This window comes from Python bivittatus, unplaced genomic scaffold (genome assembly GCF_059951505.1).
Source record: "Python bivittatus isolate LINGU-HERP-01145 unplaced genomic scaffold, Pbiv_v1 ctg000080_np1212, whole genome shotgun sequence".
NCBI lineage: Eukaryota > Metazoa > Chordata > Lepidosauria > Squamata > Pythonidae > Python > Python bivittatus.
In genome coordinates, this window is record NW_028277035.1 from 54,980,189 (window position 1) to 55,007,540 (window position 27,352).

A 27,352-nucleotide genomic window follows, 5' to 3' on the forward strand; every position below is an offset into this window, starting at 1 on the left:
TGATTAAATAAATAAATACAATAAAATAAATAATTTTAATCTCCAGATATAAGGTTGATTGAACAATCACAGAATGGATGGGAGGACAGGGTCCGTGTCTGTCTTTTCAAACACATCTGCATTGTCCAAATACAGTGGTACCTCTAGTTACACACCCCTCCTTACGAATTTTTCGAGATACGACCAGCTCCGGCCCCAAAAATTTACCACGACATGCGAACTCCGCCTCGAGATACGAACCGGATCCACAGCCATTTGCCCTGCTGCCACGTGGTCGCGGCTTCCTGTGGGCGAGATCACGGTAGCAAGGAAACGTTCGGTGAGGCTTGTGGTGTGTTTTGTGGCATTTGGAAGGTTTTTGTGGCGTTTGGAAGGTTTTTGAGGTTTAAAAATAAAATCCATATGTTTCAGAACTGTTTAGCCATATTTACATTGAACCTTATGGGGGAAATTTACCTCGGGGTGCGACCAAATTCGGAGGGCGGATTAGCCGTATTTACATTGAACCTTATGGGGAAATTTGCCTCGTGGTGCGACCAAATTCGGAGGGCGGAGCGGATTAACCGTATTTACATTGAACCTTATGGGAAACTTTACCTCGACTTGAGACCAACTTGAGTTGCAACCAGAGTCACGGAACGGATTAAGTTCGTAACTAGAGGTACCACTGTATATGGAGAGCAAGATGAGTTTGCTTCCTATGAAGTGGGGATTGATAAGGGCCTGGGTACTTGTTGGCTATGATTCTTGCAGTTGAGATGATGCCATCATGGTTCTAATGAATATAAGAATTTTGAATCTGTAGCCACTCCATTCCAGGTCTACTGGAAAATGTCTAGAAGAGGCCAAAGAAAGCTGTAGCACTCCCTGTTGGTGTCCAATGGTGAGTTTCACAGATTCAGTGCACTATGTGATAAGACCCAAGCATTAAGGTCAGACGTCAATAGTTTCAACCATAACAGGAGGGTGGATAAGCTGAATAGTAAGAACATATTTGTTAGCAAAGGATGATTCCATGAATTGCTTCTTGTGCCAGAATTTATTAAACCCTACAGTTGTATTCTTGTACCAGTATATTTTATAACATTACATGAATGGCTAAATACCAATGTTAATTCCACAACTCTAAGGTCTACTTAATTTCTGGTTTCTCCAGCCTCTTTGGGGGCTGGGTCTGCCTGGTTTCCTGATAAGCTAGATCAAGAACAGATAAAGTATCCACTGTCAAAAAGCCTTCCTTCCCTACACGCATGTCACTTCATTGATGTTTTGGAAGGAGTATGTCTGTGAGTATAGGGCTGTTAGCAGGACATTCTTATGCATAGTGGCCAGATTCTTCACAGTACAAACATAAGTCTATGTGGGACACCACAATTTTCTTGGACAGTAAATGAAACTCTGCTGGCTCCCAGCTGCATAGATTCAAGTTTCAGAAGTTTCCAATGTACTGGTGGAGAATAGTGAAACAGAATAGTGGTTTCTTCCCTTTCTGCCAGCATACTCCCATTGTTCTTTGACTCTTCCATCAATGTCCAAGTAAGTGGGCTAACAGATCCATGGAAAGCACAGTTTCCTGTGGATCAGTAACTATTGTCCTGATTCTTGAGCTATGATAGCTCTCCTCCCATTATGAGGGAAGTAAGGAGAGGGCAATCAAGTCTTTTAAAGTATTGTTGGAATTCTGCCATACTTAACATTAGTTGGGTTCACACATAGCTATAACACATGGTTTACAAACAAAAGTGGCTGGGTTTCCACAATGCATCACACCAAACTCAAACAAATCATGAACCCAGGTAATGTAAACTGGATCTTGCTGGTTTAGATGGTGATTCACTTTTGTATCAACATGCCTGGTTCATACCAAATACCATTTGCACAAACATATTGCCTGGATTAATCTACCAACTTTTTAGATCTGAACTCTTGATTTTATCACTGACATGTAAATGTTATCCTTGAAAGCCACAGAGTTTTCAAGAATAGATTGGCCTTCTGAAGGGCCTGTGCAATGCTTTCAATTTCAAAATTGAATCAGAGCATATGGGAGCATGACTACTGAACCTGTCTGCAACTTTTTAAAACAGTCACATCTTTTCCTGGGATTATATAGCAAAAGATAGTTGTACAGTCCCAGGAAAAGATGTGGCTGCTTTAAAGAGACAAAGATAGGTGCTGGGTTTCTATACCTGCACACTCAAAGCACATTTTCAAACTGATTTCCAGTCATTGCAGATCCCTACTTCTTCTTGGCATGTGCAAGTCCTACATACCAACCATATAGAATGATTGGACAGCTTGCTACCACCCACTGTTTTGTTGTTGTTTTTTTTAATTATTGAGCAACCTGGGATATTTTTTGGCAATACAAAGTCTGCTGATGTAAATCTGGAGGTCTGGACATGTGAAGGTCAACATGATTACTAAGTGCCCTTTAACAGCATGGAAAGTTAGGATGCTACATTTGGTGCATGCCATCATTTTTTTACTGGAATAATAGGCCCATGACCAACACAGTTTGTTTAAAGCACTGCAAAGGATGAAAACCACAAATGCTGACAGAGAATCAGCTGCTCCACAAGATGAAGACATCACTTCCTTTAGTGTTTGTTTTTGTCACAGCTATTTACCATATCGAAGAATGTTGCCAGGGGATGAGATAGAGACAGGAAACCTCACACTACTGATAGGCAAGGTTGGAGAGGGGAGGCTCTATCAGTTCTGTTGTGAATGGGTGGATGTGTGAGGAGACATCAATGTGTAAACTTTTCTTTAAAAATTTTTAAAAAGCAAACGACTCTGGGCATAGAAAAAAGAAAGCATATTATTCTATACCAATAATATTATTCTCACAAATCAAAAAGCAAGTGAGCTGGCTCTGTTGCTTGCAGATGGTTTTAATTTTATTTTATGTGTTGTGTAAAGCAGGGAGATGGGGAATTTATAGCCTTTTAACTTAAGTACAACTCCCAACAGCAATGCCCAGAATGGCCAAGGGTGAAGGATTTATTATAATTTTTAACTGTGTTAAATAATACAAATTCTAGTGAACACAGCGTATACATTTCATTCAAGGTGTAATTAACAATGTTTACTGAATAAAACACAACTTCATTAACACAACAGGCAAAATCATAAAAGCAAATAAAACCCACTAGGTTATGGCTTAAATGGTTGTGTGAATCAAGTGTTTCAGAATCAAACCTGCCTCAGAAAGGAATGTTGTAAAATGAAAACAAAAAGAGAGAACATAATCCATGCTACCTTGGACTTGTTTGCGGAAAGTCAGGATGTGAATATATTGCATAAAGCAGTGTTTCTTAAACTTTTTTCTCTCAGGCCCCCTTCTCACTTTTAAAATTATGGAGGACCCCAAAAGAGTTTTAGTTTGTATGGGTTATATTTATCAATATTTACCATATTAAAACAATTCTCATGATTGTTTGATGGAATTTTAATATTGTATTATTTTATAACACAGACTGGCAAATAATTTTGATTTTGCAGACCCAAGAGGGACTTGGGGGACTCCCAAGGATCTTAGGACCACACTTTAAGAAATACTGGCATAACGTATTGACTAAGGCTTGGGATCTGAATTGTAACATAAACAGAAAAGTAATTTGGCTGGGAATGATGACACTTGTAATCCAGCATATCTGGTGGCACTGTTTGGGGAAGGTTGCTCTCAGAGCACATTTTCTTCTAATTGCTGCCACACGGTCACTACATCCTAGAGGTTTCTGCAGAGAATGTACTGTATCCCACTGTCTTCATAAAAGATACTGATCAATCTGAACAAATCAGTTTGAACAAATTCATATGCACTGTAGATATAAAGAAATATTTTGCCTGCCAAAAAGCTTTGTGAAAAGGTTTGCTCTCCTGATTATGTTTTTTCTTGCCCTCCTGGGGGGGGGTAAAGGGGAGAAGAGAAGAGAAGAGAAGAGAAGAGAAGAGAAGAGAAGAGAAGAGAAGAGAAGAGAAGAGAAGAGAAGAGAAGAGAAGAGAAGAGAAGAGAAGAGAAGAGAAGAGAAGAGATCAAACTTCACTAAACACAACTTTCATTGTACCTTTGGCTTGGCTTGCATTCTGACATGGCTGTTTTGCTGTCTGCCAGTTTCCATAAAAATGAAGGTACTATTTAGACTTCGTAAGGTAAGTCAGGACTACTGGACTCACTTAAAAAAAACGATGCAGAGTGAACAGTAGGCTTCCTTATGCCACAGACCAGACCCCATAGCAAACCAGCCACCAATGTTAGTAGAATTAATATTGAAGTATCAGAGATTGTATTTCAAATGCCTGGATGAATGATGTTTCAGCATATGGGGTACAGAGATACTCAAAACCTGGTTTCAGTAAGACAACTATGGGCTTGTGGAAATAGTTAAATCAAGTGAATAGCGTAACACGGTTGTGCCAGAAGTTACATGAGATGATGTTCTTGGAATCCCAGCTCTCATAAGAAAGACGGACAACATCTCCTACAGTTTTTGCTTTTTCTGCACCACCCTTTTCATTTGACTACAACTGTTCAATGGCCTGCCAATTGCAACTCACTGGTAACCTGAAGGCAGGCCTTCAGCATGGGGATTCTTGTCCATTAGGGTGACCTCTCTTCTGCAGCACACCAGGCCCCAGTACTGACAGGTTGGGACATCTTTTATAGCTCACCTGCTTGCATTGGCCTTCCTTTGACATTAACTCCTTCTGATACTTTAATGGATCATTTTGCTCTATCATATTTTAGTTTTATTTTATTATGATTTTATAACAGTTTGGTAAACCCATTCAGGCCGTTTTATAATGAAAAGTGGCATAACTACTTTTAATAAATAATTAGTAATAATTATTAATAGAAGAGGCACTCTTCTCCATATTGGCTGTTTAGACTAGACAGGTCCTTAAGAGAAATAGCACCCATCATCTCTAGTTTTCTACCAAGAACTGAGGATGCCATAGACTGTAACCAAGCAGAGCCACTGACCTGTGCTGAAGATCAAATGCTGAGGGTGTCTTAAGCATAACTTACATTTCTGTACTTTTTCTTTCAAAATCTAGGCAGCTTGGGATTTCCCCTACCACTGAGTTGAAGTGCTATTCACCAATCCTTGAGCTGGCATAAAATAATGCTAACATAAAATTAGTTGTCCCCATTGCCAATTTCTGTCCTATCCCTATTGGGTCTGTCTGAAATCACTGTGCAATGGGGTTGTCCTGATTAGTGAGGTTGCCACTTCTGATAGGTTGTTTCCTCCACTGTCCTTGCTGCTTTCCCTCTTTAGCATGTTACCAGATATTGGGAAAATGTCCACCAATCTGGATGCTCCATCAGGAATAGAGCACAGCTCATTTCAGGACTCTCTACAATCTCTCCAGGCTGCTTTGCCTGTCCTCCTCCCACACCTCATTTGGACATTCCCCACGTTAAAAGAATGGGAAATAGAGATGGGAAGACGCTAGAGTAGAAATAGCCCCAGATAGGAGGGAGCAGATCCTGCTATAGTTGTGCAATTAGTTCCTACAGAGCTGGAGAACTGAAACCAACTAGCTGTGGGCATCCACCTCTCTTATTTCAAGGCGGGGAGGGAACTGACTGAAAGTGACAATTACAGGAAAACTGTCAAACAACACAATCCTTCTTCCTCCCCAAAGAGTGGACGTCTGCTTTCTTTTTCTCCACCTTGTTGAAAGCCTGGAGAAAAGATGACATCAAGATCAGGAAGACAAGGGAGATGAAGGGTACTCAAAAAACAAAAGGGGTAGTGGGGAGGACAAAGAGATGGCCCACGTCTCCCAAAACATCTTACTCACACCAACAACAGGTTACTTAACTTCATCCCCAAGGGTAAAGCATAATAGATTTTACATATGTTGAAGCTCTCCTTGGATAGGGTTAAAATAAGGGGAAATTTGAAATTACAGTGAAGGCATTCTTGTAGAAAAAGGGTACAGAACTATTGTTGTCAGAGCATAATTGTGCCATACTAAAGTGCAAGTGGGGACAAGCTCTCAACCATAGTACTACTTTAGTTGTTTGTCCATGCAACATGGACTAACTGCATGCATCCTGTCAATTTATTTGAAAATCACTATAAACTAAATTGATCATAATTTTACTAAGCAAACAATTAAAAGACATTTGAAAATATCATCTTCCAACACCACTCTGAACTTCTGGCACTCTCAGAATTCCAAAATGTGTGTGATCATTGTACAATTCATTTGCACAACCCACACTATTATTCCCTTTTTAAAGATAATAGTTCAAGCCAATCTCTATCTTAAGCTGCACATGGAACAAATTTTTATGATGTAATAATGGTTTTTATTGCCCTAAACAATTAAATAATAAGAATCCAAATAGAGTTGACATCATTTAAACAATACAAGCTGTTCTTAAACCAGAAAAAAGAGCCAATTGCCTAAAATCATGTAGGTGAATTGCTGTGAAAGACACTTCTAACTCTTATAAAGGATTTGTTTCAAGAATTAGGTAAAACAGAAACGATTGCATTTTAACAAAATATTTTTTTTTCAAGAGGAAGTTCAGATATTGGATTCCAATATACTTAAAATTTTCCCCAAAGTTTTATATATCCCACTGTCCTTGAACTGAAAGCCTGCAGACCTATTCCCTGTATTGTGCAAGAAAGTTTTCACAGTTTAGGTAAAACCTGATTCAGTACTATCTTGATATTGCATCTGAGAGCAACACCAACTGATAAGCAATCCTGATAGTTTGCAACAACTACAGTTTACATATATTCTCACCATTTCATCTAAAGCTAGCTGCAAAATCTCCTATAACTTGTTTCAAAATAACTGTGCAAAGCGCAACGTCAGAGTCATCAACTTGCCATCTGAGCAAATTCTGTTAACTTCAATCTGCAAATGACTCACCATTAATGCAGAAGATGAACTGACAGTTGGTTTTCTACATAAAACAACTGCAACTTACCCATAAACCTGTGTTGTGCCTAAAGTAGTTATTTGCTGTTATCACCATGAGTTCTAATAAAACAAAATCTTGAGTTTACAAACTCAATATATAAAATGTATATATACGCACGATTTGTATGATTCGTACAGTTTGTGAAACAGTGTGGTGGAGTTCAGATCACTTTTTGTTTGTAGCTGCCAATGGTTTTGCTGGATTACTTTAAATATTTAATAGAGGACTTCAGTAAATAGAATTATCATCCCATGAATTCCCTTTTCTGTGCTTCTCTGACTCTTGATTGATCCCGATAATAAAAACACCTTTGTCATTGCTAGTTTAACAATATTGGCAGTAATAATTCGACAAAAAATGTGCACACACACATATCAGATTAGCCGCAGATTTGCCAAGTTGACGATTAAATACCACCTTTCCTTACCTGTCATTTTCCCATCTAGGAAGTGAACATGACATATGGTTTGCAAGCTAAACTATGGTGTGTTTAACCATGATATGAATAACTCACAATTGCTTGGGTTTATATATTATTCTAAGTCATAAATCATAAATCAGAATGGATGGGTTCAACAACACGTCAAATCATTAACTTCTAGCCAAATTATAGCACTGAGCACCATGAATCTAGTCCATATTTTCCTTAAATATTGTGCCCCTGCTACTAAGGATGACAAAGGAACAAGGAGGGCAGAGAAAAGAGTTTCTTTTCTTCCATTTAACTGTTAATTCCAAGTGATCCCATTTTGTTTTCAGTGCAGTTTATTAATTGTACCATAATCATCTTGACACTAAACAATTGGTGAATGAATCCCATGACTTTAGGCATGGTTCTGGCACTGTTTCATGTAAAGCAGAGATGTAATAGAGGCACCTAAAAGTACACAGATGATAGCCCCCGTGAAAAGCTTACAGTATAGGATAATTTCAATTTGAAAATAGCATCTAAATCTGTTTTCAGTAAACTAGGGCCTCATGCTACATTATTACTTTGGATCAACTCAGTTCTGAGGGAACCATTTTTAAAACTTTTGCAAAATTAAAGAAATGAATTACCCCTGAGTGCTTTCTGTTCAACATAACATCATTGTTTAGTTTACAGTATTTGATGCAGAAGGTATTGCTACTTCGAAGTTCCACAATGGTTAATGGGCTTGGAGGAATTAAAGTTGGTTCTGAAGCCATTAATCCTTTTATACAGTATAGGAAGTTGAAGGTCAATGAAATTGATATTAGTTATTTATGCAAACTGTGGAACAATGAGTTTGAATGTCTGGGGTTAGTAAACCTATGGATGATTGCTTCAAATAACATAAATTTAATCTGTTATGATCTTTAAATGAGGTTAACATAAAATAGTTGCTTTGTGTTCATTGGACACATCAAAGAATGTTTAAAATGGTGTAAGGGCTGGAATGGGCAAGGACAGAAGCAAAGGAACTGAAACCAGACTGGTCTGCTACAATAACAATGCAAAGATGCCAGTCATACCTCCTGCTGAGAAACAAATGGTCCCAGTAAATTACAATGGATGGCAGAGGAGACATAGGATTAGAAACTTTCTCATTTAGATACATAGCTAGAGTCTTAATGTTTGCAGTTGATGGCCTTCTTTGTATTAATGACTTCTCTAGTGTGTGTAATTGGAACTGTTTTATTATCTTGAACCTCTGCTTGTGAGCCTTCCTCTTCTTGTAACACTCTGGGTGAAACCTGCTGTAAGGATTGGTTATAAATACCATACTACAGAGGTTGCAACTCAAGGACATTAATTGATACAGTTTTGTCATTTCCTCTCTTCCTGACTTTATTCCCAGTATTTGGAATATATCAAGGTGTCAAGACCTGGATTTGTCAGGCATGGGGTTTGTCAGAAAAATTATCATGCATCATTGAAAGGAGAAATTTATTCCTGATTTACAGCAATGAACTGTCATCTGTCAACATTTGAATTAAAAAAAAGAGGCAAGAATGAAGTCTTTTGAGCATATTGCAACCCTGGCAAAAGAGGCAGTTTTGAATTGTTCAATTTATAATATAATTTGCAATATTATGGTATAATATCCTTCTCTCAACCTTACCAAGCATAATTATTGCTTTTTTTCCCCTAGTTCTCCATCTTTATACCTTGCATGGGTAAATTATGTGAGTTTCTAGTTGCTGATCATTACCTCAAGAGAGCAATAAATCTTTATTTGGATCAGTACTGATTGATGAAATCTTCCTATTAGTAAACAACTGCAAATCTATACTTCCCAGAGTTGTGCTTTAAGATGGGTGGCCATACAGATCTTTTACATAAATAAATAACAGTAATTCAAAAAGATCTATTCCTTTCTTTTGCTCTTTCATAACGTCCAGCTTTCACCACCATACAATACCACTGGAAAGACCGTTGTTCTGACTATCCTGAACTTTGAATCATAGAATATCCTTATCCTACATGTTCTTGGTTAAATATGTCACTGCCTTCCTCCCTAGAATTCTATCTTCTTTGCTTCTCCAGCAACTGTCCATCTTTAATCTTGAACCAAAGAAAACAAAACTATTAACTACAGTACCTTCACATCTTCACTGTCAACTCTAACTTCACTAAGCACACAGACGTTAACTGTTTTTTAAAAATATTTAATGTTAACTGAGATTTTTCATTTTCCAACTTGATTTTCATAAGGATCTCTAAGGTTTTTTCTGCTCTGCAACCTTCAGCTGCTTGTCTTTCATGCATAAACCAGCTGGACACAAAGTTGTCTTAAGAAATCCCTTTCTGAATTACAAGCCTTTCCTCCACTGCAGCCACAATGATGGCCAGGTGTTTGATCCAGAAGTTCCGTCTGGGCCCCAGTTGGTCCAAACTGGCTGTCAAAGGCAGAGCACGTGGCCCAAGGGGCATGCCCACCAAAGCACGCACCAGTCCATTGAAAGAGAAGTTGGAGTAGGATGGAATGAAGTGCAGAGGATGGACCAGAATGCCCTGTTTATATGAGCAGAGAGAGAAAAATACTGCTTTTGATGCAGAAGTAGAAAACTTTGGTGGGGGTTAGTTTCCCAGCATGCTCTCCAAACAGGTGACCCATCCTTGTGTTGAGGCAAACAGGAAATACAGATTAGCCCTAAGTCTTCTTTACTTTCTGGCAAACAAAGTGATTTGGTTTGTGTTGCTCACATAGTGTCTCATCCTCTAATTTTGATTCCAGCGGTCATCATGTCCAATCCGGCCATTCTTTTAACATACTGATAACCCAAATCTGTGGTTCTGTGACCCACCGTTTCACAGATCTGCAGTTCGTAAAAATAGATCAGACCTTGTTATACATGGTAAATGTTTTCATGGATTCACAGTGTTTTGGCTTGTTTCTTTTGTTACTTTATGCTTGTGCAAAATAGTGGGACAGGCTTCTGTACATGTGTAAAGTATGCTTTTTTAAGCTCTCATTATCCACAGTTTCATTCTTATATAATCCCTGCAAATAACAAAGATTACCTGCCTTTGCTGTAAAAGTTATACAGATATGGGCATCATGTGCATGCTTGTCTTGTTCACTTTCCTATTCTGGACCATTCTTAGCAATTACTGTCCCAAGAACATGAGATAGGTGCTCTACAGGACTATGCACAACCCTGGCAAAAGAGGCAGTTTCGCTGAGAAAAACTTTAGAAAGGCCTTTGAAATCCAGAATGGAATCTGTCCATATCTCATGAAATCCTCTATTTTTTTTTCTTCCCCTGCCCCAAAGCAAGGGGGATGTGAACAAGATGACTGGCCTTCTCTGTAGCTCCCTCCACGCTCTGGAACCCCTTACCCCCAGAGATCTGTAAAGCTACTTACCTCATAGTTTTTATAAGGCGATTTTATTTCACCAAGCTTTCAACTCTAGCTAAGTTTTACTGGCATCCAACTTGGGTGAGGAGTGATTTATTAATGATCTATTGTTTCTGTTGTTTTAATAACTGTGATTTATTTTATTGTTGCATTTATAGTTTTAATTTGTTGTAAATACCACCACCCCTGAGTCTTTTGAGTTGGGTGAGCTATAAAAACTGGGGGGAAAAAAGTCTTTCTTTTTCAGGAAGACGGCAGTTTTGAAAATAGCCTAGGTAGAGAAGCAGTGAGTGTGGGTAGAACCTTTGTCCTCCATCAACTCCTTTTTCACTGCAGTACCATGTGGAAAGAAAGGTATGTGAAACTCAAAACTTGTGGCAAAAGATCATTTTTGCTTCTGGAGCTATGGAGGAACAGGATGACTTGCTACTGAAAAGCAGCAAATGAGTAGTAACTTAAAACACCATTGCTGCAGAAAACTGTCCCCACATGATCCCTCCTTTATATCAAAAGCAGCAGGTTTTACAGTTTAGGAATAATATGAGGAGATGAGCAAGTTTGGTCTAGTGGTTAAGGCTCCAGGCTAGAAACCAGGAGACAGTGAGTTCTAGTCCCGCCTTAGGCATGAAAGCCGGCTGGGGGACTTTGGGCCAGTCATTCAGGAGACAAGCGGGTTAGTCAATTCCTGTTGCAACCAATGGATCAACATTCGGTTGATCCAGTGTGGGGGGGAACGTGGACCCTGCACCTGCAGGAAAAAGAAAAAATATGAGGAGATAGCTCACTCTTTCCCAGAACTTCAGAAAATTGTATTATTAAAAAAATAAGCATACAGTTATTATTCAGTTGAGGGGAATCCAATTCACTTTGTAAAGATTTTGAATAATGCAGCCTTAACCTGGTGTTTTCTGGTAGCAGACTACAATGTCCACCCTCTCTAGCATGGCAATCATGGCTTCACACAGTACATATTTTCATTAACTATGGCTTGTTAAATATCTTATATTTTGCTAAGGAATCATGAGGTTTGTTTGGTTGTGTTTTAGTGTCTTGTTTGAACACAGAAATCACAGTATATAAATTAGTGGAACTGGGAACATGGGAACATGCAGAAACTAGATCTGGATTCAGGTTGCCAGTTATGTAACTGTCATTGTTCCTTTAATAGCAAATGAGCCCGAGTCATTAGCAGATGATAATGTTTATCCCTCTGCTGTAAATTGTTTATCTCACCTTCTGATTTATGCAGATTGTATTGTCTATTGTTAAAGGCAAAGGAGCTGGCTGTAGCCTAGTATTACTAATCAGTCAGCAACCCTACATTGTGGAAATTTACTTAGTGAGAAAAGGAGAGGAATGGAAATCCTTGCTATTACCACTGAAATTTATTAAGTATTTGGGGGAAAAATAATCTTGGGGCATCACATTCAGTTTGAAAATTTGATATACTAATTATGTCACCCCGCTCATACAATTCTTAGAAATGATGGGCAACTGTCTTGCTTAAACTTTATGAACGAAATTGCAAACCTCTTGGCCCTTCTTAACACATTTGTCCAAAAAATTATGATTTCCCTCTCGCTTGACTCCAGTGCTGGACTATACATTTAGTTCAGCTAGCAAAACACTCTTACAGGTTTTTTCTCTCTCTCTGTCAGGTTGTATTTTCTGGCACTATTGGACTGTTGTTTTAATGTTCCAAACCACAAGTATACATACAACATTAAAAATAATTGTGCAGCGAATATTGCCCATGTCTGGAAAATTCTGGAATATGGTAACCTTTAATTATAATATTCTTGTTAGGCTGCTGTACTAATTAAGTGCAAAGTAGATTGTCTGTGTATAAGAGATAGCGTTCAATTCCATTCCCAGCCAGACAGCCTGGCACATACCGAAGCTTGAAAAGAAAACCGCAGGCACATTCCATCAAACCTGCAGTGGCTGCAAAGCATGACCATTGCAAGTAATCCCCCGCCACATTTGAAGCAGGGATCATTTCTCAGGTGAACAGCTGTTTTTCAGTGCAGCCTCATGTTTAGCACTGACTCAAGCAAGAAAACGCTAGCCTGTCTTTTGCCTTGCCCCAATGCAGCAGTAACCTAATCCTCTGTCTCCCTGTTTGGATCTAAAAATGGCTCCTGTTGTTTCCAAACTGAGGCACTGCAGGGAACTCCTGTACAGTTTTCACCGCCCCTCCTCTTTCTTTTCCTGGAATCTGGAATGTGGCCCAAGACCCAGAATGCAGTTCAGCGGGTTTCAGGACAACTTATAATGACCTGATCCAATTATGTTGCATTTCTTTCCCTTTTGAACTCCTAAACCAACCTGTATTTTTTCCTCTCACATGCTCAGAGCTAAATTAAGTGTCTGATACACCCAAAGAATTCCTAACCTACCACTGCTGACTAGATTTGGGAGTTGACAACATCTAAAATGACTGCCAGAGGGCCATCGCTAGGCCTTGTTGCATTCAAGTAAAACCAATATTTTCACATGAGAGGAAAGCATGAACAAATGGCTATGCATGTCTGTCCCTTGCAGTGGGGCTCTAAATCAACATTTCTTTAACATGTGAAGTTCTGGAGCATCAGAAAGAAGGACTCTCATTCCTTTAAGCATGTAAGTTTAAAAAGTACTTTATGGATTTTAATGCAAGAAAGAGAAAACTTAAGAAAGCATGCACTATGGTCTTCCTTTAACAGGGTGAACTCAATCATCGGACTGAGCTCCCACCATTCAACCCAGAGTTGGGCAATGTAGCACTCTCCAGATGTTGAACTTGCAACTTATCTAGGGCCAAGAATGAGGAATGACAGATTGTGGTCCAACTGCTGGAAGACCCCATGTTGCACATCTCTGTAAGCAGCCTTCAATAGATTTGTGCTTTCCTAAAGGTATTGCTCAACAATTCCAATCATTTTCAACTATTTAGTATCTTAGTGCTGGAGAACACTGGAATTGTAGTATAACACTTCTGGGACTTCTATTGGTACTTCTGGGAGAAGCTGATGTACATCATTAGCAGTACTTTAGATGAGATCGCCTACAACCATATCTCTGTGATTAAGTCAAATTTACCAGGGCCTGCTGCTTGGACACTCTTGCTGGTACCTCCTTTTGATGATTTGCTTAGTGCATTATCCAAAGTGGATTTGTCGGAACTACAGACTAAAACCTTTTCACCATTCAGCTAGAGTGTTGGCTTGGGATCTCAAATGCAGTCACCACTTACATGCTTTGCTTACAAACAAAGCATATCCTGTCATAACCTTTGATCTTCACAACTTAATTTAAGGGTTGCTTGGGTTTTTTGCAGCCAGAATTTGGAATGCAATGCAAGTTCTGCAATGCATTATTTCTGCAAAGGGCCTGTGGCACTGACTGTAATTCTCACTTTGCAAGACGAGTATGTCTTTAGAAAGTAACATCAAACCTGGGAGTTTAAATGAGATGACTAAAAGGGAAACTAGTCTGATCTTCACACTTCCTGCTCTTGCCAATCACCAAACTGCTCTATTCAGTATGGTCTAAAAGGGTGATGTAATCCAGCATTCCAAGGACTTTGGAGCACTGCAGACATTAGCTAGCCAGCTTTGTTTTCTAAAAAAGGCCTTTCCTTAATAGCAAAATAATAGCAAAAATTGGCAGGTACTCCACTACCACAATATCTGCATGTCAGGAAAGCATTGCATGCTGAATGTCTTTGTACTATGCGGCTGTTAAAATTGCCAAGACCATAGCAGGAAGAATTTAACCATCTACGGTGGGAAAAATTGTCAACTTTAAGATGTGGATTCCTGGCTTCAGTGAAGCCCACCATTATTGCTTATTGATAAAAATGAGCAATTTAAGCAGCTCATACAGCATCCAGAGAATAAGGAAAGCAGTTCTCAAGGCCTCTGAAAGTTCACCATGTGATTTTCTGAACACATTAAATTTTTTGTCCCTGCACACCTATTTTAGTAGGCACAATGTGCTCCTATCAAGAATACCTTTTCTGCTTAAAGGGATTGCATACATAAGCAGTGTAAGACAATGACTCATCACCTGATTCAAATATTAGCTTATACATGGTTACTCTAAAGCCTTTAGCAATAACTTACTTGCATCAGCTTGAAATATGGACTAACTTACCCGGTGGTTGCATGAATTCCTGAATGCCAACGTAATTTTAATGAGGTCAGTGTGCTGTGTTGTGTGGATCCAAGTACTTGTAATTAATTCAATAAAGTATCAAGAAGCAAATGAAGGCTTAACAGGTTGTGTGAAAAACAGCCACTATATGTGTGAAATGTTTTGAATACTTGAAATGTGTGCTATAAACAATGGAATGCAAGTAACAGTAGTAATGCCACAGGTAAAAAACATTAGCTTGCTTGAAGCTTTCATAAAGAGAACATGCAAGGAGCAAGTGGGACTTGAACTCTACTTGGCCTCTCCATCCTAAAAGTATGGCTCCTGTGTCTAGGTTGCAAAAATCCAGGTGGCTACCAGATGGTGGTAAAGGAATAGGAAAAAGCTGACTGCTGTCACCTAGTGGCCATCCAGATTTTTGCAGCCCAAATATGGTAGTCACACCCTCACTGGCCCATCTTATTGGAAAGATCCATAGTGAGGCTGTAAATGGGGAAACAAGGGGAACAATCGTCCTTGGATTCAGAATTCCTGTGGTTAAACTAATGACGTCTAAGACCACTGGCAAAAATGGTATAGGTCAAAGATTGGTCTTTCCCAAGATCATACCACTGAAACTGCCATCCAATAAGAGAAGTATACTTTTCTGTGAGAATTAAAGAGAATTAACCCTTTATTCATGCAGTAATTGCAGTGTCTGCACAGCTTGCAACCTGCAAGGCTCTTCCCACAACTCAGGACTTGTCCTGTCCCTGTGTCATGTTTTTGGGTAACTTTGCACTGCAATGGAAGCTGCTTGTATCCAGTGCTGCTCCTGGCTATTTCTTAAACTAATTTGAGAAATTTCCAGTTTGGATTGCAGTAGGTTGGCAACAGGGCTAGGCTGCTGCTCAGTCTGGACAATGGCCACTATAAGACCTGATTGCTTGTTCCCCTGTTTTTTCCCTTTCTCCTCCACAGGAAAGACAAACCTTGCTGATTGACTCCTGTGAGGGCTGGTCTACCTTTTAAGGATTGTTCTCATTAGTCCCTATGCCTTTTCTTTGCGTCCCCAGATATTGTTTCTATACATGGATGCCTTCATACTCTCTTCCCATGCTATCTTCTGTGACACTAACACAGACCCTTCCTTTTTTTCTTTTCCCTTATGGTACCATCATAGCTCTGACGCTACAATAATCAAAACCATAGGGGACAGGTCCTACATTCATCTGTAGGTCTATGGAAAATTTATAGCAAAAGGAACTGATAGATTAGCTTCATAAAAGCAAAATAGCAACATACCTACATTGCAGCTTAAATATATTTTAAAAAGGAAATGGAAGGGAAGGGAAGCTTTCTAGTATTGTGAGCAGAGGGTGGGAAAGCAAAGGGTGCATGCTTCACCCAACCTGGGCAGAAGCTAAAAGTTTGCCCACTTTACCAGCTCCCCTGGTAAAAGAGCAGTGGTCAATCACAACTGGGAAACATGGACTTGGGGTGCATTTGCAATGGGCTGAGAGCAGGAGGTAAGCAACATCAGCCATTTCTGCACTCAGGAAACAGTGAGTGGCCCAGGCTGGCAATGGGCCAAGCAGAAAGTCTGGATCTATCTTACATGGTTTTTATTCCATTTTTTTAAAAACAGAACATTCAACATAAAATAATTAGCCTCTGATAAACTTCACACATCTGTAAATATTCAAAACATTAAAACACATGGTAAAAAAATGGGCAGTGATACCATCATGCCACTCTCCTGTCTCATCTATCCCTTGGCTGCTCAAAAAGTTGATATATAAATATACACATCCATACATAGGATGTGTATATACTACACACATTTCTATGCATACATATAGACACAAGTCTCTGCAGCCCCTGACCACAACAAGGATGCCCAATCTCTTCCTATATATTTTCTCCTAAAGCCTGGGCTACCCACCTTCGTCCTGTCTGAACTCAGCAGCCCACGTTTACTCAGAAATCCAAATGACATCACCAGTTGGGATTGTGCTGTACTCCGGGTGTGCAATGCTCATGTTCTGCCAGATAGGCTGTCTTGAAATATTACATTCTAGCACCTCGTGAAGAAAAGCACATGTGTCAAAGATAAAGAATCCTTTGACTCAATGAAGGTTTATCAAGATAATAAACTATACGAGAAACACAATGCAGAAAAAGATCTTTAAACTATTGAGGATGACTATAAAAAACTGGAAGAAGAGCTGCAGAAATTCCCGCAAAAAAAGAAAAGAAAAAAGATACTAAAGCTAAAATGGACTTAATTAAACATAAAACGGGATCAATGGAAAAGGAAGAAATAGTACAAGAAATCAGAAACATTAAACAGAATTATTGTGAGGCTTATAAATTGAGAATTAAAAGGGTTAATCAACTGATAAATGAAGAGGGACAGACCTGTTCTTGGCACTGAGGGTGAGAAAAAGATTATACAAGATTATAATGGAAAATCGTACTAAAAGAATGCACAAAAAGAAGAAGTAAAACAATATTGAAAGAAACTACTTCAGATGTTTAAAGAAAAACAAGGGGAATACAACAATGATGGAACTGACAGAAGCTTCAAAAAGCAGAATGTTTGAAAGGACATTTATTATTGCTTTCTCTTATCCAATAATATAGAAAAAGGAATAAACAGCTAGATATTTTGGGATATTGAATGAAAAGGGTGAACTCAAAATTATGCAAGCGCTGGAATAAAGTATAAATCTGAGATATATAGTTAAAAATTGTATTTGATTCTAAATGTTTTAAGAGATTAGACATTTACATATGGTTGAATATAGTAACATATAGATTTTAAACTAGAGATATTTTTGTTGAAATATGTAGTGAAGAATCTGGTTAGAACTGTAACCCGGTTAGAACTGTAACTGATATTGTAACTGATACTGGTTAGAACTGTAACTTTTAAGAATTGGAAAAATTAAAAATTACTTATGCAGGAGGAAGTTATTGGAAATTATGAAATGTGCAGAGATGAGTTAAACTGAGATTTGAAATTAGAATAAGAAGATAAGTGACTTGTTTTTATTAATGACTGGATGAGAAAATATAGTAATGTAATGGATTAGGAAACTTTATAATAGAAATTTGATATTAATTATTATATATATACACATATAATCGATAGATGAAAATGTATTACTAATCCTATTGAAAGTTAAAATTTCTTGTAATAAATGATTTTGTAGATTAGCTATGAAAGATTAATAATTGTTAACTGATAAGTATACAAGTATATTTTGAATAGATGATATGAGAATTTAAGATTATGAAAGGGGCACCAACGAGTTGGTAACTGGTTGACACACGCTATAAAATGGAAGATGCTCTTTTTTTTATGCCTTTTTATGGTTTTGTTTGTCCATGTATGTTTTGTGTTTGTTGTAAAAATAAAAAAATATTTAAAAAAAAAAAAAAAGAAAAGCACATGTGTCTTTATTTCTCAAACTATGTTTAGGGTCATTCAGCACATTAAACCATCAGGTAGTTTGTTTGGTTTTGGTTTAGCAGGTTATTGTATATAAATCCAGCCATTGTGGTTTAATCGACCCACCACAGATCAAACAAACCATGGCTTATAACAGCATGTGAATCCAGCCATTAAATCCTTGAGTAGTTGCATGAGCATTTTCCACCTGTCCTAGGGAGCAGCTCGGCCAATAACTACCATTTAGATCTAATGCTATTGCTACTGTTTTTTTCCTGATTGCCCCCACCACCACCAAAAAAACCCTAACAAGTTTTGAATAATAGGTACATATATAGGGAAATAATTGTCTGTAAGTATCTTCTTCAACATTAAAGTGTGATGCAACTGAAAAAAGTAAATGCAATCCTAGACTGTATCAATACAGTATTAGAGAAATATTTGTTCCTCCTCCGAACACATCCAAAATATTGAATCCAATTCTAGGTTTTGCATTTTAGGAAGAACATTGACAAACTGGATCGTGTCCAGGAAAGTCATGTCCCAAGGAGACAACCAGGGTTATGAAAAGCCTGTACAGAGCAATGTAGGACAAGCAGGTTGAGAATATATAACCTCAAAAAAGCTGATATCTCTTTACTGCCATCAGGTGGCCACCTGGAATTTTGCAGCCTAGATACAGGAGCAAAGTTGTAGGGCTGGAGAGGTCAGGAGTATCCAAGATAGCTGTCTTTGAGTATCTGAAGGGCTGACAGGTAGAAAATGGGAAGAATTGCTCAGGGTTGTTCCAGAAGACAGGACAAGGTATAAAACTGCACGGCAGTACACTTTAGTTGGACACCAGGAAAAATGCCCTAACTATAAGAGCTGTTCAACAATGGAACAGACTGCCTTGGGAAGGGTTGGACTCTCCTTTGCTGGAGTTGTTCAAGCAGAAGCTGGATGGCTACCTGCTAGTGATACCATTGTAGTGAAGTCCTGTACTAGAAAAGTGGTTGGATTAGATAATTACTTAAGTACCTTTCACTCCTTACATTCTAAGATTCTATGATGGGAATTATACTAAAGGAAAAAACTCCCAACAGTACAGGTAGTCCTCAACTTACGACCATTTGTTCAGTGACTGTTTGAAATTACAAAGGCACTGAAAAAAGTGACTTATGACCAGTCCTCGAAGTTACAGCTGCTGCAGTGCCCCCACAGTCATCTGATCAAAGTTCAGGCATTTGGTAGTCTACTTGCACTTATGACCGCAGGGGCGCTTCAAATCCCTCACAGCCACCTATCTCCACCCTCCATCTCTGTCTTTTTGGCCATCCTGCACCCTGTCTTGTGGGGCAGCAAGCAGCCCCAGAGCCGCAGCATAGCATGAAGCTGCAGCCACCCCAGCCCAGCCATGTGAAGCTTCCCAAGGAAGTATCTGTTTGCCCAGCTGCCTTCTCTCCCAGTTCCCCACACTGACCTTTCACCTTTTGCACCCAGCTCCTGCGGCCAAACAGAAGCACCTCACTGCTTTTGCTGTCTCCTTTTCAGACCCAGCTTCTCCTCTTATTATTATTGCCCCTTTGCACAAAGCCAGCAAAAGCAAGCTCCTTTCTGAAGGCTCAGGGAACCACATGTAGGAAGCATTCACTGGAGAAGCTGGGTCTCACTTTACGACCCAGACGTGATGTCTCACTTTATAATCACATCGCTTAGTGACAGAAATTCTGGTCCCAATTGTGGTCATAAGTCGAGGATTACCTGTATTTGGTTCTGGAAGGTTGCCTTAAACCATATGAGCTATTGGTTACAAATTCCTTCTCCACAAAGTTACTGGATAGGTGATAGATAGATACAGAGATATTTTCATGATCCTGTTGGACTGGGCCAAGGAGACATCTAGTCTGGCAGTCTGTGTCACACTGTGTGTAAACAGGTGCACTCAAGAAGTTCAAAGCGTGGACAGGAGAGCAATAGTGCTCTTATACTGTGAACCACTAGTATTTAAAGTGTGCTGCTTATAACAACAACAACTCCCAGTGAGGCACAACCTTGACGTGGTTGTGGGGCTTGAGTGCTCCGAGGAGGATGAGAACTATGCTAGAGGTTCAACCTTACTGGACAGATCTCATCAGAGGAGCCAGATGAAGAGTGTCTCTCCCATAGATAATATGTTGAGATGTAATTTACAGAAACCTATATTGGATCATTTGTTGCCCAGGTCAACAAGGACTGCACTAGGTGTTCTAGTTCCTGGACATCTGGTGACAAGTGGGCTACAGGACTCAGGACTGTTGGCTGAGCAACCAGGACCAGCAGCTGCAGGAGTACTAGAAGAAAAGTTGTTTACCTGTTGCAAATATACGAAGACTGAAAACAAAGAAATAATGATCTGCTATTACAAATCAAGCCCAACAAGAAGAGGATATCTGAAAAGAATGCACCAGTTCTGAAAGAACAGCATCCAAAATCAGAAATAACAGAACAGAGGCTAGCAGATCAACATCAATTTATAATGCATAATAAAGTATTCACAGAAGTAGAACTGGAAGAACTACAAAGGTCTACCCAAGGCAAAGAAACTGAAGCCTTGCCAGATGTAGCTCAGACTGTAGAAGCAAACCAAGGGGAAATCGGCAGTAAAGGAAGCCAGCGTAACTACTGAATCATTTTCATTCCCAAACCAGACACCCCCTCTTCTGCCTTCTCCTCAGAAAGAACAAAGCTAACTAAAACACAAGAGGAATTAAAACAAAAAATAACTGAGGATCTAGGACAGCACAAAAACAACAGAATAAGCTTGCCCACATTGAAGCTTGTTACAAAGAATCAGGTAGCACAAATATTAAAAGATGCCAATATTGTAATATTAAATATAAGCACCAGCTCACTGCAAGAAACAAACCAACTAATGGACAGCACAGCTGCAGTTATAACTGAATATCTTGGATGCAAAATCAACAAACACAAAAAATAGCCAAACGGTGCATCACCAAAATGGAAGATCAGGTTGGAAAATAAGATCAGCATGCTAAGATCAGATGCAAACAAGCTAGAACAGATGAAAGAAAAGAAGCTAAAGAACAAGAAGACCAGAGAATATCTGATCAAGAAATATCACCTAGAAACAAGGAAGGTCATAGAAGCACTGGAAATAATAAAGCAGCAAATAACAACCATAGCCAAGAAGATCAGCAGATACGAAGCTCGAATTGCACAATATAGGCAGACTCTCTAATTTCAGTAGAATCAGAAGCATTCGTACCAATCCATCAATGGAGAGACTGCAATGAACCAGTCAATACCAGACAAAGAAACAGTACAGTTCTGGGTGCAGCTGAAGGACAGTGAAGAAGATGCACTGAAGCTAGTACCCCATGAAAGCTTACTGAATACTGAAAAGACCAAACTGGCCTACAAGAAAGACCAAATGAAGAATAGAAAAGAGACATGGCAAGGCAAAGTACTACATGGCCAGTACATAAAAAAACTAGCAGGCAAAGCAGATAACAAGATCTGGCAATGGCTAAGAACAGAAAAGTTGCAGAAAGTGACAGAGGGGCTAATTTTGGCTGCACAAGACCAAGCCTTAGGAACAAATGCACACAAAGCCAGAATCGAGAAGGCAACAACAGACAGTAAATGCTGCCTCTGCAAAGAAGCTGAAGAAACAGTGGACCACCTAGTCAGCTGCTGCAAGAAGATCGCACAGGCTGACTACAAACAATAGCATGACAAAGTAGCAACAATGGTGCATTAAAATATGTGCAAGAAATACCACTTGCCTGCAAGCAAGAACTGGTGGGACCACAAAACAGACAAAGTAATAGAAAACGAAGAAGCTAAAGTGCTCTGGGACTTTAGAATTCAAACAGACAAGCACCTGCCACACAACACCCCAGACTTAACAATTGTTGATAAAAAAAACAAAAAGTCTGGATAATGGATATTGCAATATCTGGAGACAGCAGAATAGAAGAGAAATATCTGGAGAAAATCACAAAATAAAAAGACCTGCAAATAGAAATAGAACAACTGTGGCAAAAGAAAGCAAAGATAGTACCAATAGTAATAGGCGCCTTGGGTGCAATCCCAAAACATCTGGAGCACCACTCAAAGACCATCGGCATTGACAAAATCACCATCAGTCAATTGCAAAAGGCAGCTTTACTTGGAACAACTTACATCCTGCAACAATACCTTTAGCACCATCAGACAACAAGATCTGCCTATCCCAAGTCCTTGGGGAGGATTTGATAGGTAGATGAAAATGCCAAATCTAGTCTAAACAACTAGCTGACTGTGCAACCAACCATAATAATAAAAATAAAAATTACTACTAACCATCGATGCCCATTTGTAGCACAAGAGGTCTCAGAATATTTAATGGCAGTTTAGACCTATTTATATTGGACGCCTATCAATACAATTAAAGTGTCTAATTAATTTAATTCCACTCCTGTTAAAATACTGATTTTAGTCCAGAATACTTATCACTCCAATAATAATGATCATAGGGAAATCAACCATTTCAGGATTATGAACTCTAGTCAACAGCAATGACCAATACAATGGGCTCTTAAGATGTACTTCCTGTAATCAAAACCAGCTTAAGTGTGAACATACAAAGTAGCCTATTATCAAAGTCTAAACTAAACCCAAATCTGTCCCCATACAGTATTTGAAAGCCCAAAGAAGTCCAATTTAAACAGCAGAAAAGACGTATGCACAAGTAGCTTGTGATCTCTCTCTTAGCAGAGAGTTTATGAGACTGTCCCCACCCAACCAGAATCTGGTGCTGAGCAGTTGATTAAAAAAAAAGAAAAATCATCATCATTTTGAGGCCTGAACAGGGAGGATTCCATCGTCTGTACTGTATCTATGTCCTTCTCTTGTCTTCCAGATCAGATCCTTGGTGTCTGAACATAGCTACTGTCCCTGCCACCCACCCACCCCAATCTCATTTGGCCCTGAGTCAAACCACTGGTTTCTGCCTATTCTGCCAAGCTGTGGCTTTTCTGCTATAAGGAGTCTCCCTGCCTTGTTCTACCTTGAACAAGTTCCTTACAAGATACAGAAAAAATACTTAGGATTCTTGCCCAGGAAGCATGCATTCTCCCAGCACCCTTAGATTGGCTTTTCTTAAAAGCACACATTTAAGACAGTTGTTGAGATTGAAACCACTGCCTCTGCCCTGGAAGAGCCAGCCTATGGTTTCTCCACCCCATTTTAAAGATCAAAGCATATACTGCAGAAGGAAATACAGCCTGTACACAAATAAATGGCTGCTATAAATATCCAAGGCTATCCAACTTGGATAAAGGGCTGTTGGTAGGCATCCATTTTATTTAAACTGCTTTTCCTACTGAAACAGTATTCAAGAGAACTGAAACTTGAAACTATCACAAGTAATAGTGAAGCCCTCCCTGTTGAAATGGTAGGGTGGAAGACATCCCAGATAAATGTTTTCTCCCTACCTTGTTGATTTAAGGTTCATTCCTGCATGTGTCAGCTTATGCTTGGACCATCAGCAATGCATGAAATGCAAGTGCCAATCTAATTAGCATTTGCAAAAATGATGACTCCTCCAGAGGAACAACTCTGCATTAATGATGAAACAACTGAGCCTTTCAAGAGATGATTTTACTGAATTGAAACTTTGATCAAGGGAGCAAGTCAAGGAGAAGAGAAACGGCTACACACAGAACTGGTCTCACTGTCATTTTCCAGCTACTGTAATTCATAACTTCATCCACCAATCAGTAATTTTTCACATCACTCATTGACCTATTCTAGACAAAATTATCCTCCATTTTTAGATCCAATGAAAGATTATAAAAAATTTGGAAGATCATGAAAACTTACCAGTAGAAGTCTTGAAAGCTTCTTTACTCCAGTTAAGGGTCAATCAGGAAAGTTTCACACAATGGCATCTTATTTGCTTGGAGGACTAATAAACTAGAGCAGGAACCTTGGCAGAATTGAAAACAAGGTGCAGCCGATCTTGACTAAACTGGAGGATGGGAGGAAGGGCCCAGGACTGACAGCTCAGTTTGCCTTCCCCAGATTCCCATGCAGATTAGACAAACACTCCAACTGAACACATGGCTGCTACAGACTAAAAAAAGGCAGTGAACCCACAACCTCCAATTAAATACCACCCAAGGTATTTTCACATTTTCTTTGGAGCCTCTCAACGTCTTTTCAATCTTGCCTGCAATTTTTCTTCTCCCTTCTCTTCATCCCCACCCAATTTTAATTGCTTGCTTTCTTGCTTTGGCTTGATGCTTTTTCTCACTCTTTTATTTTTAGATTGTCAGTATAATGCAGTCACTTGTAGAGGCTGCATGACAGCAGCAAATGTAACTGGAGCCTCAGCTCTTGAGCGCCAGGAATTGCAGCCTGAAGCAGGATTTTGCTGAGGGCACTGGCTGGAAGGCCTGGACAAAACAAAAGGAAACCTCCATTTTACATCAACAGCTATGGTAGTAACATGGAGGGAAACTATGAAAGCTAGAGAGCTCCAGATGTTAGAGATGATTTGCCAGTATATGCAGAGGGGAGAATTCCAGCAGAGCAGCTGATGTTGCCTAAGCAGTGGGTATTTCCTTCCCATCATACCACTGCCATCCTGAACTGAGAAACTAGAAGAGGGGTTCGAAAAGACCCTCTAAATCTCTCAAATTGACTGTGGATGGGACTGACATGCAGATTCCAAAGGTTTAGTAGAAGAAAGCAAGGGTCTGAAAGACAGCAGAACCAAGTGGAAAATATAGGTGCCATGACTGGGCTTTCCTTATTAGTTGTTCAGACTGGTCAAGTCATAGGAAATAAGAAATAGCAGAACTAAGATCTGGCCAGAGCCAGTTGTGCATCTAGCTCTCCTGCAATGCAGGCAAAGGTAATACTGCAAACAAATCTGGGAAGAAAGAAATACAATCTGGTGCTCTCTACCTGTTTTGGAGAAACGCCCATTAGCTTGAGTTAACATGTTCAAGGGCGAGGGATGTAACAATTTTAATCCAAGTATCTGTGGGCACCAGGTTGTCTGTCCCAACCTCAAAGCATCTTTTATAAGAGAAGGAACCCAAAGGAGCAGGACAGCTTCTGCTTTCATGCATTCTTTTTTAAGCTCCTCATGCCCTCACTGATTACACCTGACAAAAATCCACAGTGCAAATGCCTTTCAATATGAGGCAGAAAACACATGACAACTGCAGTGTAGCCTTCACATTTAAAATAATAAAGGAGAAAAATCTCAAAGCCCATCTAAAAGAAAAAAAAATCAAGAGAAAAAGAAGATCCCAGGACTGCATGCCCCAGCTACTAGATCCCCCATTCATTCCAAATATTAAGCTGACTCCTAGGCACTAAGAGTTGCCCACCAGTTTGATGAAAATTGTATCCATGTACTTAACTCCTCTAAGACCAGTTTGCTTTTATTGGGTATCTAGTCTTCAAGTGAGATCAGTTCATTTCTCAATCTTTGGCTTGTCAAATGCAGCTGCAGATCTGACTTTCCAAAGGCCATGAACAAAACAACGCTGCCATGTGATGCCAAATTGGGGCAAGTTCAAATTCTGTTCTTCCTGCAATACACTCCAGTGATTTATGATAAGATTTCTTCCAAACTGGAAATTGCCCTTGAAAAGGCTCTAATCTTTGGAAGCAAAGATATAAGCAAAAATTGACAGATACAAAAACTTGTAAATATATTACTTGTTCTTGAAGATGATGAATGAGATTTGGTTTGATAGTTGCAATAGATTGTCCCAGTGCACAAGATAATTGCATTCACATTAGAATGAAATCCTACGCTTGCTATTCAAAAGTACATCTCACTGTTTTCAACTGGATTTGTTCTCAACAGAGATAAGTAAATACCTCATTCTATTCTATGCTATCTAGTTGGTTTTCACCTATTTTCCACATATATCACCTTTAAAATTATTTATGCTTTGATTTTGGAAAAGGTCTACAGCAGAGCAGTAGCCATGCACCAAGAACAGATCTATCTCCAAGATCACGAACATACCACTCTCTGCTCAGTTTTGATGAGTCTTCCAAATACTGTGGCAATTTAATCATTGGCAGCATGATTCTTCCATCTTCTTGAGAGTGTACAAAATCTAAGCTTTGAGAAAGAATAACACAACTTCCACAAGCACAGGAACCATATATGTCTTTCTAAGCATTTTTTTAAAAAACAAGTATAATATTTTGAGTGGTTGTGTTTGTTACCCTGCCTTTTCCCTTCATCGTATTTTTACATTATCTTTCCTGTCAGTACTTGCTGTTGTTTTTTTACATATACTTTTAACTTTGGTTAAAACTCTTTTTTATTTTTTTACCCTAGTTTTAAATGGGACTGCTGGTTTGGGTTGTTGCAGATTGTGGTGCAACACGTTTGGAGGGAACAATGTTGGAGAAAGTTGGAATAGAGCCTTCAGCAGACCAAAGCTTCATATTCTGCTTGTGGTGAATGATTCTGATGGCCACAAGTAGACGAAAAGAAGCAGATGGTATATTTTTGACACAAAAAATTGAGCCTATCCCTTCCTTTATAGCTCTGGCTGACATTAACTCCTCTCTACCAGATTCAATCCCATTTTAGAAAGCTAACCGGGCAGTGTTACATGTTTATTTCAAAGCAAATCGCATGACATTCAGGGTGACATATTGAGAGGGGAGATTGGGATTGCTGCTTAAATTTCCACCTCTGCTTTTATACTGAGTCCTGCCATACCCATTAGGAACACAAGTGCATGGCAGGGAGTCAGCCTCCCCAAAGGAAAAAAGGGGCAGAGATGGCATCTAAGCCTGCATGCCTTCAAAACCAGAGGAAAAAACTTCTTCCAGAGCAGCCAGAGATTTTGCCCCCTTGGAAGGAGCCATCACTGGACTGAAGGCAGCAGCCGGGTAGGCTGCACGAGGAGTGGAGTACTTCTACACATGAGATTGACTTTCCTTCTGTCTTTGTCTGGAGATCTGTGCCCAGCATTCTCTCACCTAG

General features: G+C 39.3%; 1 protein-coding gene across 3 annotated transcripts in view; it reads right to left on the bottom strand.

The window, feature by feature from the left end:
• The window catches only part of RAF1 (Raf-1 proto-oncogene, serine/threonine kinase), a 113,040-nt gene extending 88,400 nt beyond the window's left edge, over positions 1-24,640 (bottom strand). For 2 of the 3 annotated variants that reach the window (XM_088134121.1, XM_088134120.1), the window contains exon 1: positions 24,205-24,640. The gene's annotated coding sequence lies outside the window, so the exon portion shown is untranslated. The remainder of the gene's footprint in view (positions 1-24,204) is intronic. The other variant, XM_088134123.1, reaches the window with a different exon arrangement.
• Between the last annotated feature and the right edge of the window lie 2,712 nt (positions 24,641-27,352).